A 14,617-nucleotide genomic window follows, 5' to 3' on the forward strand; every position below is an offset into this window, starting at 1 on the left:
GACCTCAGATTAAAGGCTTTCTCACATTGTTTACAGTGTAAGGCTTTCTCCAATATAATCGTCTGTTATTCAGTAAATTTTGAGCTGTGGGTACAGTACATGCACATTCTCTACATTTGTAAGGACTCTCTTTGGTATAAACTCTCTCAGGTACAGGTAAAGGCTTTTCTACATTTTTCACATTAATAAGGCTTCTTGCCAGTATCAGTTCTGTGATGTTCAGTAAGTTCTCACAGGTGGTCAAGGACTTACAACACTCCTCACATCTGTAATTCTTCTCCCAGGTATGAACTCTGCTGTGCAGTAAGGCAGGAACACTGATGAAAGGCTGTTATATTTTCTACATTTACAAGGCTTCTCTCCAGAATGAACTCTCTGATGCTTAGCAAGGCCTGAGGAGCTGCCAAAGGAGTTGCCACATTTTCCACATTTACCGGGTACAAGGTTTCTCTGCAGCGTGAACACTCTGATGCTTAATAAGGGATGAGGACTTGCTAAAGGCTTTGCCACATTCTCTACATTTGTAAGGCTTCTCTCGTGTGAACTCTCTGGTGCTTTGTAAAGTCTGAGAAGCTGGTAAATGTTTTGCCACATTCTCTACATCTATAAGGCTTCTCTCCAGTGTGAACTCTCTGATGACAAGTAAGTAATGATAGAACACGGAAGGCTTTGCCACACTCTCTACATTTATAAGGTTTCTCTCCAGTGTGAACCCTCTGATGATAAGTAAGGGATGAGGAGTGGCTAAAGGCTTTGCCACATTCTCTACATTTATAGGGCTTCTCTCCAGTGTGAAGTCTCTGATGTGCTGTAAGGTTTGAGGAGTTGCTAAAGGTTTTGCCACATTCTCTACATTTGTAAGGTTTCTCTCCAGTGTGAATTCTCTGATGATTACTAAGGTTCGCGTGTCGGCTAAAAGCTTTGTCACATTCTCTACATTTATACGGCTTATCTTCACTATGAACTCTGTGATGTCGATTAAGGGTTGCAGACTCCCTGAATGCTTTGCCACATTCTGTACATTTATAAGGCTTCCCTCCAGTATGAATACTCCGATGATGACTAAGGGAGGAGGACATGCTAAAGACTTTGCCACATTCTCTACATTTGTAAGGTTTCTCTCCAGTGTGAATTCTCTGATGAAGAGTAAGTTTTGAGTGTTGGCTAAAAGCTTTGCCACATTCTCTACATTTGTAAGGTTTCTCTCCAGTGTGAATTCTCTGATGAAGAGTAAGTTTTGAGTGTCGGCTAAAAGCTTTGTCACATTCTCTACATTTATACGGCTTCTCTCCACTATGAACACTGTAATGTCGATTAAGGGTTGCAGACTGCCTGAACGCTTTGCCACATTCTGTACATTTATAAGGCTTCTCTCCAGTATGAATACTCTGATGACGACAAAGGGAGGAGGATGTGCTAAAGACTTTGCCACATTCTCTACATTTGTAAGGTTTCTCTCCAGTGTGAATTCTCTGATGAAGAATAAGGGTTGAGTGTTGGCTAAAGGCTTTGTCACATTCTCCACATTTGTAAGGTTTCTCTCCAGTGTGAATTCTCTGATGAAGAATAAGCACTGATGACCGGCCAAAGGCTTTGCCACATTCTGAACATTTATAAGACTTTTCTTCTGTATGGTATCTATGATGTTGAGTATGTCCTGAGGACTGACTAAAGTCTTTTCCATTTTCCCTGAGTTTGTCAAGTTTTGCCCTAGTATGAATTCTTCCCTCATGTACATTAAGAGTTAAATGACATTTAAAGGCTTTGCCACATGCTTTACATTTGTAAGGCTTCTCTCCAGTTTGAATTCTTTCATTTAGAGTACAACCTGAAGGCCAATTGGATGCTTTACTAGAATTTTCCCATTTATAATGTTTTTCTTCACTATGGAATTCTTTCAGTCTATTTAGATTGAATATGTGACTGAAGATTCTACCACATGAATTACCTGTGTAATCCTGCTCCCCAGCATGAATATTGTTTTGTTCAGGATAATTTGAAGATTCCTGAAAGGATCTGACACATCTACTTCCTTTTTGTGTCTTCTCCACAATAGGAAAAACCTGACCCATATGGTGTGTGGACATTTGGTCAAAGACTTTTCCACTTTTATAATGATCCTCTGCAAGCTCAATTCTCCATTGATTATTAAGATATGACTCTTGCTTAAAGTTTTTCAAATGTTCGTTCCATTGGTAACTTGCATCTTCATTATATTTACTCTGCTGGTAATGGGAGATAGAAAGGCCTTTAGGGACAGTTATAAGTTCAAGAAACATGTACACTTGTTGCATAAAAACTATTTTGTGATACACATTAAACCATGACAGCTGTGTAAAAAAACGTTCCCAATTTATTGAAATTATAGACAAAACATAAAAATAAAATTGTTTGGGGAAGAACAAGGAGTCCTCATTTAAAAGATTGCCAAAATGCTCAGCTGGCGGCGCTCAGTGGTTGAGCATTGATGTATGAAACAGGAGATCATGATTTGATTCCCCATTAGGGCATATGCCTGGGTTTCAAGCGAGGTCCCACGAGGGGGCATGCAGGAGGCAGTCAATCAATGACTGTCTCTCATTATTGATGTTTCTCTCACTTTCTCTCCCTTCCTCTCTAAAATCAATAAAAATATATTTTTTAAAAATCATAAATTGCCAAATTGAGATTTTAATTTTATAGAAACATTATAAATATCTAAATTTTAGAAATTAATGACTGAAAGATTAATCCCACCCTACATTTTAAACAATTCTAATCATTATTCACACCAAAGATTCCCTTTCTAAGAATACATAACAGTAAAAAGTTTTCAATCATCATGTGCAGAAACACAATGATCTGCCAATGTAACTGACTTTAAAGTGGGAGGTTTCCCAAATGCATAGCACACTTGACCTCTTTAGTTCACAAGAATTGTATTATGAATAACCGTTCCAGGTTACTTCGGTTTATATTAACATCCTCTCTTCTCATCACATTCGTGCTCAAATTCCAAGGCTTTCATTAAGTGTACATTATCAAAACCACACCTTTTATATCTTACCGGTATAATTTCAGAGAATAAATCTTGAATTCTGGGCTTTAGGAAAAAGGCCTGGGCATCTTCAGATGACATAGCTGAAAGAAAACAAATTTTTAGTTTTGACAATCAAATGAGTGCACTTTGAAATTACCGGCGAGTACTGACCAAATGACAGTTTTGAGTACTCCGAATGCAAGTGCAGAATTCCAAGAAAGCTCAAGACAGGTACAATGAGGAAAAGTCCCATCAAAGAGGAACAAAGAGTTGCTTACATTTGCCAATGATACCTGCTCAAACCACCTGGCACACAATGGCAATATTATCAAAACACTTCTGTGGGCAGTCACCTATTGTCTTATCTAGCAGAGAGGTGTGGACAAGGAGCCCGGAATGCTGGTGACGCTTGAAACCCTAGCAAAGGTCAGGGCTATGTATCCACTGTTTAGTCCAGTAGCTGAAGCAACTTCCCCACCAGATAGTCATGTAAATCCTTACTGATGAGATAGTCTGTCTGTTACTAGAACTTGTCTGCCTAAGGGCTACAGGTGTATCTCAAACTGAATAAAAGGATGAAAAGGCCTGAGCACAAGTGGAGTCCATCCTCTTGAAAAAAGCTCTCACCTGGCCCCCCATTTTCCCAATTATCTCTTGTCTCATCTCTTTCATTTGCATGCAGCCCCCTTCCAGATCCTGAACCCTGAATCAGGCGGGACCGGGGGGAACACACACAACTTCCACCTCCCAGTTTCTTCAGTGGAGAGAGAGAAGAGGGAAGTGGGTGCTCAGTGATCTCCCTGTTTTGAAGCATCTTGAACAACAAGTGTCTGTTGTGCATGACAGAGTGCGAACAGAATAGCGGTACACAATGAGTGCCCTGTAGTGGTTGCTACAAAGAAACAATGAGAAATTGTTTGAGCACAACAAAGACTGCAGCACTGAAGATGTATATGAAGCTTGAAAAGATACCATGGGGCCCTAATCGGTTTGGCTCAGTGGATAGAGCGTCGGCCTGTGGACTGAAGGGTCCCAGGTTCGATTCCGGTCAAAGGCATGTACCTTGGTTGCAGGCACATCCCCAATAGGAGATGTGCAGGAGGCAGCTGATCGATGTTTCTCTCCCATCGATGTTTCTAACGCTCTACCCTTCTCCCTTCCTCTCTGTAAAAAATCAATAAAATATATTTTTAAAAAAAGAAAAGATACCATGGGTCTGAGAAAGAAACATACAACATTTAAACTGGGAAATTAAACAGACAACTGAACCAAGACTACAGATCCTGAAAACAGTGTTGACCGAAAATAGAATTTATGCTACAGATGGTTATTAGTTGTTTCCTCCTATAAAAAGCATATTCAAAAGCCTGCTTGTTTACAAGTCCTGAATCTTAACAAAAGACATCGAGTCATGCAAAGAAACAAAAAAAGTGTCCCATCAGAAAAAATATATGTAATCAAACGGGCAATATATTAATGGAAATATATTAATTACCTGAAGAAAAATGAAAAATAAATATCTTAAAACTAAAAAGTAGAAAAAAAGAGAACTATATATCACCATATTATATAATCAAAATAAAAATACTACGAGAAAGAAAATATTTTACAAACACCACAGGAAAATGGGAAATTGAAAAACATAATACTTGAATTAAACACCTTATATAAAAAATTAACAGTTGAAGGTCATGACAATTGGAGAAATTGAAAATATCATGAATCCCAAAATACAATCCTAAAAGCATATGAAAAAATAACTTCTCAAAAAATATATTTTTAAAAAGAATAAATAAAAGGAATAAAATCTTAAAGCTCTGCTAGAAGACACACAACGTAAAAGATAATGTGATATCAATAACTTCAGTGGGCCGAAACCGGTTTGGCTCAGTGGATAGAGCATCGGCCTGCGGACTGAAAGGTCCCAGGTTCGATTCCGGTCAAGGGCATGTACCTGGGTTGCGGGCACATCCCCAGTAGGAGATGTGCAGGAGGCAGCTGGTCGATGTTTCTAACTCTCTATCTCTCTCCCTTCCTCTCTGTAAAAAATCAATAAAATATATTTAAAAAAAAAAAAAAAAAAAAATAACTTCAGTGGGTACAGGGTTAGAGATGGCAAGTAGCACAGTTTGGTATGCAACTGACATACTGAGTTTAAAGTATATTGTTATAGCCTTAAAATATTTTAAGTAGCTCCTATGATCACAACAAAAATAGAAAATAATAAAATGATCTCTGTTAATAGGTCACAGAATTGTGTGTTGCAAATCACAGACTACTGATTTCTAAAAATATATATGAATCCAATGAATTTCTCAAAACATGGTATTTAAAGCCAACCCTCAAAGTTAACGGTGTTCTTGTACCGTAATAGAAATTAGTACAAGATAACAAATTAAGTGTGGAATTACATGAATAGCAGCAAAAAGTGAAATGAAATAACTAATAGTTTACTTCATGTAGAAGGTGCATCATTTGTATGCTGTAAAGTATAAAATACTGCTGGCCGCCATCCTACTTCTAGGTATATATTGAAAAATATTCACAGAGGATCTTCAAGAGACATTTACACACCTGCGTCCATTACAATGTTATTCAGAAGAGCCTGCATTAGATGGAACCAACTCAAATGCCCATAGATAGTTGAATGAATGAATAAAATTTACTGTATACGTGTAATGCAATACTATCCTTCTAAAAAATAAAAAGAGGTATTATCACCTGATGCCACAAAGAGAAACACTGATGACACTTTGTCACTGAAGCACACAAGTTACAAAGAGAGAGATACTACAGGATGTCCCTCAGGTGAGTAATCTAACATAGTCCACATTATTTAAAAAAAAAAAAGGTAGTTACAAGCAAGCCTTCCTTTTAAGGCAAATGAGGAAGTAGTGGTTTAATACATAATGAGGTATGTCTGCAAGATGGAAGTTTTGAGATCAGATACACAACACAGAGAGTAAGAATCTCCCCTAGAAAGCAGAAGCCCCCTAAAGGTAGCATTTTAGGCTTTTATTGTATAGGATAGGATATCTTTAGGGGGCTTCTGCTTTCTAGGCTGGACACTTAGCATTTTAGGCTTTTATCGTATAGGATAAGTGTCTGGTTGACCGGTTGGCCATTCAACCAATCAAAGCGTACTATGCTAATGATGTGCTAAGGGAGCTCAACTGCTCGCTATGACATGCACTGACCACCAGAGGGCAGACACTCCAACCAGTAGGGTACATTGCTACTGGGGTCCAGCGGAACCGGATTGAGCGAGATGGGTAGACACACCCTGGAGCACTCCCGTGGTACCTTCCCAGCTGGCCAACCTGTCTTGTCTTACCCCACTGTGATCGTTCACTGGTGGGGTCCCTTGACGGGCCTGTGCCCTCTTGCCATCCGGGACCTCTCGTGGGATATCGGTGAGCCAGTTTCAGTCAGATCACGCGGGGCAAGGCCGAGGGACCCCACTGGTGCATGCATTCATGCACAGGGCCTCTAGTTAAATAATAAAAGGAACAAAACCCTGATAATAAATGGAATAAAACCCCTGCATAGGAATTCAGGAGAGAAGTCATCCTCACCCACGGAGGCCAGGTTGCCATAGTTCTCCAACATCACATCCATGTATAATTTCCGCTGAGCTAGGTCCAGGCATTCCCACTCCTCCTGAGAGAAATCTATGGCCACATCCGTGAAGGTCAGCTGTCCCTGAATGAAAAGAGAAGACATACTTACCAAGAGACCGCCGGCAGAGTTCATGTCACCCAACATGAAAACAGTGCTAGGGGAGTATCTTGAATCACCCAATAAGATCACTTTGCCCCAAGAAAATTCGCTATGTTTTCGAACACTGACACATGAGGGTGACACATGTCCAACAATCCATGGTACGGATTTCGCATTTCAGGAAAATAAACTTTAAAATTAGGATGTGGACACAGGCGTATGGATTTCTGAGTGCTGTGTTTGCATTATTAAGGTTCAGTGGTGTATATTTCTCAGCGGGAAATGTCAAGATATGTCCTAAATATAAGCACTTCTTCAAGTGTAATTCAGAAAACGACTGCACTTTTCGGAAAATACACATGCTGATTCATGTTCTGAGATGGGGCCTCTGTTTCCACTTGTGTAATAAGCTCACTTTTTACTTGTGATACCAATGTTACCGGATCACGTGCCATATGTCTGAATACACAGAAAATAAAAACACTGGAAAATTCATATATAACTTTGATCTCAAGGGATTTGTTCATGGAATTTATAGTTCTCATGGAATAGGATATACAAAAGCCACAATCCTATTTGAAAACTTACTATGGGTAATCTTAGAACAAGATCATCTGCCTGGTCCAGCGGGTGTGCCTCAGTGGTTGAGCATTGACCCATTAACCAAGAGGTCACTGGTCAGGACACATGCAGGAAGCAGCCAGTCAATGATTCTCTTTCATCACTCATGTTACTATCTCTCTCTCTCTCTCTCTCTCTCTCTCTCTCTCTCTCTCTCTCTCTCTCTTCCTTTTTGCAATCAATAAAAATATACTTCCAGAATGAGAGAGGGAAATATAGAAACTGCTGACACTGACTATCACCAGAAAATAGGAAAGAAATAAGGAAAGGAAAAGAACCTAGCAAGGCAAAACATCAACAGTAGAGAAATAAATCCAAAGATATCAGTGGAAAAGCAAATATAGCCTCTGACCCAGGACACATCTTTTACCTGAGAAGCAGCCATCTGGTCCCGGCTACTGATCCTGGTCCTGGGATGTTTTCTCAGGTGACAATATGTTGAGGAGTCACACAACGTGCCTTCAAAGGCATCTGCACAGCCTGTTAATCAGCTCACCTCACACCCACAGTCAGAAGAACCTGGAAATGAGGAAAACGCCACCCCCTCCTGTATTTGTCACAGGAGAGTCTTAGGAACAATGAGCTCCTACATGTGAGGTGTTTTGATTTGTCTTCATGTGTCTGTCCTTCCAAAGACTTCCACAAACTCCTACAGCAATGAGAGCACGTGCTGATTTCCTGAAACACCAAAAGCAACAGAGCACCCCTTACCTCCACCCAAAAAAAACCTGCACTGAGGCCCATGCTATGCCATCTTTAACCAGTTCACTCCTGAGGCCTGTGAGGCTCCCTTAGAGCTGATTTCAGTAGCGCTGGGTAACAGACATCAGGCCCAGCACGCCTGAGACCTCTGGGTAGTGTGATGTGTCACAGCACAGCTGCTCTGAGTCCATATATTATTCCGAATTCTGCTCGACTACACCATGTGTCAGAGTAGGATCCATTTCTTCGGGAGAGCTTACTCCTCAATCCTGCTCATACTGCTAATTGTGAGAAGTTCCTCCTTGAACCCTGCTCACTGTACCAACTGTTGGTAATTTAGTCTACGTTCCTCCTTTACCCTCAGCTTAACTACCCCAACTGTGGGGTCCTTGCTTCTATGCCAGGGGCTGTACCTTCTTGTACACGAAACAGTAGAAGGAGATGCCATGAGAAGTTGTGGGTATATAAGAGAGTCCTTATTCTAGAAGCTAGTGGCCCTATAGGCACTGCTAACAATGAGCCATCAGACAAAACAGCTCTTCACAATAATCCTATACAGGCAGCCGCACACCGGCTGATAAACAAATACATCTTTCCCACAAAGTAGCAGTAGCCTCTGTACCTACAGCCTTAAGCAGCAGCAGTATCCTCTGTGCCTACATCTATCATCTGAGCAGCCGCATGCTGCCTCTGTACTCACAGCCTCAGATAGTAGAGGCACCTGAGCTCCCTGCATCTCCCCAGGCTCTTTAGCACGCAGGCTTCACAAGGTAGCTATATCTGAGCTCTCCACAAGCTCTTAGCCTCACGTCATAGCCGTACCAGCTCTCAGCTTCATCTGAGGTCTCTAGCCTCACTAATATACTTTAATAATTAGACAAAAGAGGCTTCCTGCCAACAGTGACATCAATCCTTTGGGTTATAGAAGGGCACAGTGTAGATTGCAGTGGCCTTGTATCTCTGTATAGTCCTTGATCAACCTGATTAAGATTCCCATGCTCAGAGTGTCCTTGGCTGTCTGGTGTATTACAGATGAGTCCTTCACACTCTAATTACCCTTGACTATCTAGTATCACTGACATGGTTCCCACAGATGGCTGGAAGCAAGAAGTTTTACCAGTGCAGGTTTCCTAGGTAGATTTCCTTCCTCTTTCCCCAGGAAATTAGAGAATAGATCTTCATGCTAAAATCTTTGGGAAAGGTTAGATATTCAAATATGCTGATCAAGTGAATTCACCATGAACAGATGGGCTCTGTGGGAACCAAGTTTCAGGTCAATCCAGTCCGTCCTTCAACATTTTCTGAGAATGGAAAAGAGCGACTTGAGGGGAGCAGCTCCTTTGTGGCTCAGTCACTAAATCAACAAATCACATAAAGGGAAGGAAGCAGCTGCTCAAAGAACTTGGCTCTGACTGGTAAGATCATGGGCATCCTTACCAGTGCCCGCTGAGATCGCCTCATATTACTACGTGCCAATGAATGTTTCGAGACATGATAAACAGCAGAAACGATACAGGGGTTAGAACAGCCGTGGGCAAACTACGGCCCGCGGGCCAGATCCGGCCTGTTTGAAATGAATAAAACTAAAAAAAAAAAAAAAAAGACCGTACCCTTTTATGTAATGATGTTTACTTTGAATTTATATTAGTTCACACAAACACTCCATCCATGCTTTTGTTCCGGCCCTCCCGTCCAGTTTAAGAACCCATTGTGGCCCTCGAGTCAAAAAGTTTGCCCACCCCTGGGTTAGAATGTGAACTACACACAATATATTTAAAACTAAAAACATCACTACTCAGCCTTTTGGCTAAGATCAAGCACAGTATCTGTTCTTATCAGTTTAATATGTGATACGTCCTCTATCAAAGGACATTATATTAAATGTATTTTTGTAGCAGGAAAATGGAACAGGAGCTTGCTCCATCCACTCCACGCATTGTCCACTCCACACATCAAGTTGGTATTGCAGTACCTCTGGAATGATACAAGAAGAAAAACAAAGAAACAAAAAACCCCACAGAAACAATTAGGGTGATTATTTTTTTAATGTAATGATATTTAGGTTTAAAGATGTGAAAAGGTGGAGACTACCTTACATTAAGAAAAGAATGATAAGAGCTGCTTGTGAGATGTCACCAATGCTTATTTCAGAAGTTAACGACTATTTATATGAATGAAATGTCAGAGATGGAAAATGCAAATCCATGGGAGAGAAGAAAAGATTGATCCTCCAAATACTCCTTGATAAACCATCCTGTGGGGGCAGATCAGTCATTTCTTGTCCCAAGTCACCTCTTTCTTGACATCCCAGCAAATGACAAGGGGCCCCTCAGGAACATACCAGTCTCTCTCTCTGTGTGAATAAGGTTTGCAAATGGAAGCAAATAAGTATACATTTGGCAAACCTTGTAAACTGGAGATTTATAATCTTCAGTCAAATCTGTTTCAATAATTCAGTTATTAAATTAACCATATCAACACACAAGCCAATATATCACAACTTAGTCATCCACACCCCATCTGCTCACCCCTCACCCAGATCAGGGTTCCCCTCCTCCCACTACATGTATTTCTGTCTGTGGATCTGTCTCTGTCTCCTGCTCCCTTTCCCTCCACTGTGGTCCTTTCCTGTGTCCCCCCCTCTCCTGTTCTTTCTCCCCATTTCTCTCTGTCTGTCCTACACCTGGACCATGAAACTCCTGAAACCTCCTTCCCTTCAGGGGCTCTTTCTCCTGGTCTCTGAGGCTCCATCTCCACACACGTCTGCGTCTTCCCCTCCCCACGCCCGCGGCCCCTCTGCTGCCTGTTCCCGTCTGTCCCGCTCCCACAGCTGCTGACTCAGTGCTGCTCCCTCTGCTCCCTCATCCCTGAGCCCCCCGTTTCTGTCCCTGCACTCGCTCCCCAACTCTTCTCCTCTGAACCCGTGTCTCTGTCAAGTGCCTCCTCCTGTGCGGCCCCCACTTCTGCCCCCCAGGACCGGCTCCCTCTCAGCCCCCCTTCCTCTCTCTGGGCTCCCCCTCCTCCCTGTGTCTCCACTTCCTTCCTCCTCAGGCCACTTTCCCGAGTGACCCCCTCACTCCTACCGTCGCCGTCCAGTCCCCCCCACACCCCCTATGGGCCCCTCTCTGTGGACCCCTCGCTGCCCTTCCTCCCGCCCACGTGTCTGTCTCTCTCTCCCTCTCCTGACCCCCCAGCCTGGGCCCCCGCGCCCCGCAGTCACCGCGCCCACAAAGCCCCTCCCTGCGGACAGGTCACCTCTTCAGGGTACACCGCGTCCTCTCCCTGAGCCCCCCATGGACACTGTGCTCCCCGGGCAGCAGACCCTTATTAAATTGGGGTGGGCCTAGGAGGGGGATGCAGACCCCCAGGCCGGGAGCCATCCGGGCTCTTTGAGCGGAAAGCGCCGGGCGGGGGGAGGGGCGCAAAAAAGGCGGGAACCCCCTGACCCAGACTCTCAGCCCCGCGGGGAGGACCGGCGGCCCCGGGAACGTTTTCAGCGGGAAAATCGCGCGGCAGGCGGTGGCCACAGCCACCAGGCGGGAGAGACCGCGGGCCGGGGCCTCCGTTTCCTCCCAAAGGAACGTGGCGCCCGCACCGCGCAGCCTCCCGGGACGCGGACTCACCCGCTGAGAGAGGCTCCGGGGCGGGGACCCCAACAAGGACTTCAGCGCCGGCAGGCCCTTCAGCCTTTTCCTCGGAAAAGGGGCGAAGCCTTCACCTTTTAAAAAAAAACCCCCCCCCTCAGGGGGGACCCCCCCTTTCCCCCCCAAACCCCTTTTCGGGGTCTGCAAGGAACTGCGCATGCGCCTCCCTGCGGGGGTGGGCGGGGCCCAGAGCCTGAGCTGAAGCGGCCTCCGCGATGGGGGCGGGGGCCGAGCCCGGCGGCCAGGCCTGTGCAGGGACAGAGGGAGGGAGGGCGGGGCAGGAGCGAGGGGGCAGCCCCGGGTCCCCGCACCTCCTCCCACAGGGACAGCCCTTCCTGGGGGAGTTTCCCACGTCATTGTCAGGGTTTTGGCTGGTGACGCGGCTGCGAAAGGATTCACAAGGGAGAGAAGAGACAGGAGCAGAGGGAGGGCGTTTATTTTACTTCTTTAAAGGGAGGAAAGGGCCAGGTGCCCTCTGATGTCACAATGCACCCCAGATAGAGGGGCTGTTCCTTTATTAGGGTGCTAGCGAGTAAATGGCAGCTGTGGCAAAAGCATAAAGAGGGGAGGAGGAACCTGGAATTCACACAGAAGTTTCCCAGATCCCAGAGGCTGTGCTTAGAGCTATGGCTGGTCTGCCCTTCAGCTGCAAGTGTCCCAGGGAGGGGTCTTTCCCAGGATCTTTACAAGCCGGGAACACATTCTTACAGTGAAGTTACAGGGAACTCAAAAGGCGGGCAGATTGGGTTTGAAACCAGAAACTTTCTGCCTCCGATTTGCCTGGATCCTTAAACCCTCAGTGAGGAGGGGGGAGGGGAAGGGCACCCTGCTCTCTCAGCCCCTCCCTGTCTCCCCATCTGAAGGGAAGAGGCAGCTTGAGTTAGGGAAGCAGGTGGATGGGGGTGTCAGAGACAGACCCAGATATCCATTCATGGTTAGGCCCCTGATGAGATAAGGTCCCAAACAACAGTGGAAACAGATATTAATTTATGTATTTTTCAAGGGATAAAAATGTTCTGGTTGTAAGTTGTGGTCTTTGAAGCCTTTGTGTTTTGTGAGTGCATTTTGAAATGAATGTTATTAATTTAGGAGTCCCTATAACTAGTTAATGGGCCATTGATAATAACGTAGAATGTCTTTTTCTAGTTTCTTTCTATTTTGGAAACAGAACAATTTAAAAATCAAGAGTAGCCCTAACCGGTTTAGCTTAGTGGATAGAGCGCCGGCCTGCGGACTGACGGGTCCCAGGTTCGATTCCGGTCAAGGGCATGTACCTTGGTTGCGGGCACATCCCCAGTGGGGAGTGTGCAGGAGGCAGCTGATCGATGTTTCTCTCTCATCGATGGTTCTAACTCTCTATCCCTCCCCTTCCTCTCTGTAAAAACCCAATAAAATATATTTTTTTAAAAAAATAAAAATAAATATTTTTATTGATTTCAGAGAGGAAGTAAGGAGAGAGAGATAGAAACATCAATGATGAGAGTCACTGATCGGCTGTACTGCATGCCCCCTACTGGGGATCGAGCCCACCAGCATATGCCCTTGACTGGAAACGAACCCGGACACCCTCCCCCCCCCCCCCCCCCCGAGTCTGCAGGCTGACGCTCTGTCCGCTGAGCCAAACCAGCCAGGGCCCATTGAGCTTTTAGAACAGCGGTTCTCAACCTGTGGGTCGTGACCCCTTTGGGGGTCGAACGACCCTTTCACAGGGGTCGCCTAAGACCATCGGGAAACACATATATAATTACATATTGTTTTTTGTGATTAATCACTATGCTTTAATTACATTCAATTTGTAACAATGAAAAGACATCCTGCATAGCAGATATTTACATGACGATTCATAACAGTAGCAAAGTTACAGTGATGAAGTAGCAACGAAAATAATTTTATGGTTGGGGGTCACCACCACATGAGGAACTGTATTAAAGGGTCGCGGCATTAGGAAGGTTGAGAACCACTGTAGAGAGTGGAAGAGATAGGGAAAGACAGAGGGAAATACTGATGTGAGAGAAACACATTGATTGGTTGCCTCCTGCATGCGCCCCTGACCAGGGTCCCCGCAGGAGAGGAGCCTGTAACCAAGGTAAGTACCTTGACCGGAATCGAACCCGGGACCCTTCAGTCCGCAGGCCGACGCTCTATCCACTGAGCCACACCGGCCGGGGCTCCCTCCAGTTCTTAATCCCTGAGCACCACAGCATCACCCAGGCCGACAACCAACCCCGCCATTCGCATGGTCCATCATTAATGCCTTCATACACTTGATGACCTTGGCCGCCAAGGGGAGGACCCCTAAAGCCAACATTCCCTAGTGACCGAACTCAAAGTCCCCAAAGAGCCCTTCTCTCGCCTCACAGGCCCCCCCACCGCCCCCCACTCCCGTCCGCACCCGGGGCAGACCCACCTGATGCTGCGCTTCAAAAGACTCCGCGGCAGCGGCCAAAGGCTCAACTCACTTCCGCAACGATTTCTATTGGGCGCTGGGGCACCCGAGTCCTCCCTCCGACTGTCGCTAGGGACGCTGCCGGAGGTTCCGGCTGCAGCCGTGGGCGTGGCCACGAGCCGTGGGCGTGGTCACGAGCCGTAGGCGTGGCTCTGTGACGTACCGTGGTCACGCCCATCTCCCCTCGGATCCCGTCGCAAGCGGTCAACATGGACGGCGTTCGCCTTTCAGGAGAATTTTGAAATCACCTTTTGGGCACGTCATAGCCTCCCCGTTGGTGAGCAACACTGTGCTGAGTAAGTTTTCAGAGGCTGGAGCCTATCGAAAGCCAACGCGGAGCTGGTTGTGTTTTATTTAGCCCCTCCGTCCGCCCCTCCCCCACCCCCCCATGACTGGAAAGGATTGGGGTTGCCCTGGGCATTGCCCGGAGCACCATGGGGGCGGCCATCTTACCGGAAGTGCAGT

General features: G+C 45.3%; 1 non-coding gene and 2 pseudogenes across 1 annotated transcript; 2 read left to right on the plus strand and 1 right to left on the minus strand.

Moving 5' to 3' along the window:
* Positions 1 to 280: 280 nt before the first annotated feature.
* On the minus strand, positions 281 to 8,804 carry LOC102419028 (annotated as a pseudogene).
* A 1,045-nt stretch (positions 8,805 to 9,849) lies between these two features.
* LOC111828442 lies at positions 9,850 to 10,036 on the plus strand. The gene has a single exon (XR_002832312.1). It is a non-coding gene; the product is annotated as a U2 spliceosomal RNA (small nuclear RNA).
* Positions 10,037 to 14,314: 4,278 nt separating this feature from the next.
* The window catches only part of LOC102419243, a 4,218-nt pseudogene continuing 3,915 nt past the window's right edge, over positions 14,315 to 14,617 (plus strand).

This window comes from Myotis lucifugus, unplaced genomic scaffold (genome assembly GCF_000147115.1).
Source record: "Myotis lucifugus unplaced genomic scaffold, Myoluc2.0 scaffold_365, whole genome shotgun sequence".
Classification (NCBI taxonomy): domain Eukaryota; kingdom Metazoa; phylum Chordata; class Mammalia; order Chiroptera; family Vespertilionidae; genus Myotis; species Myotis lucifugus.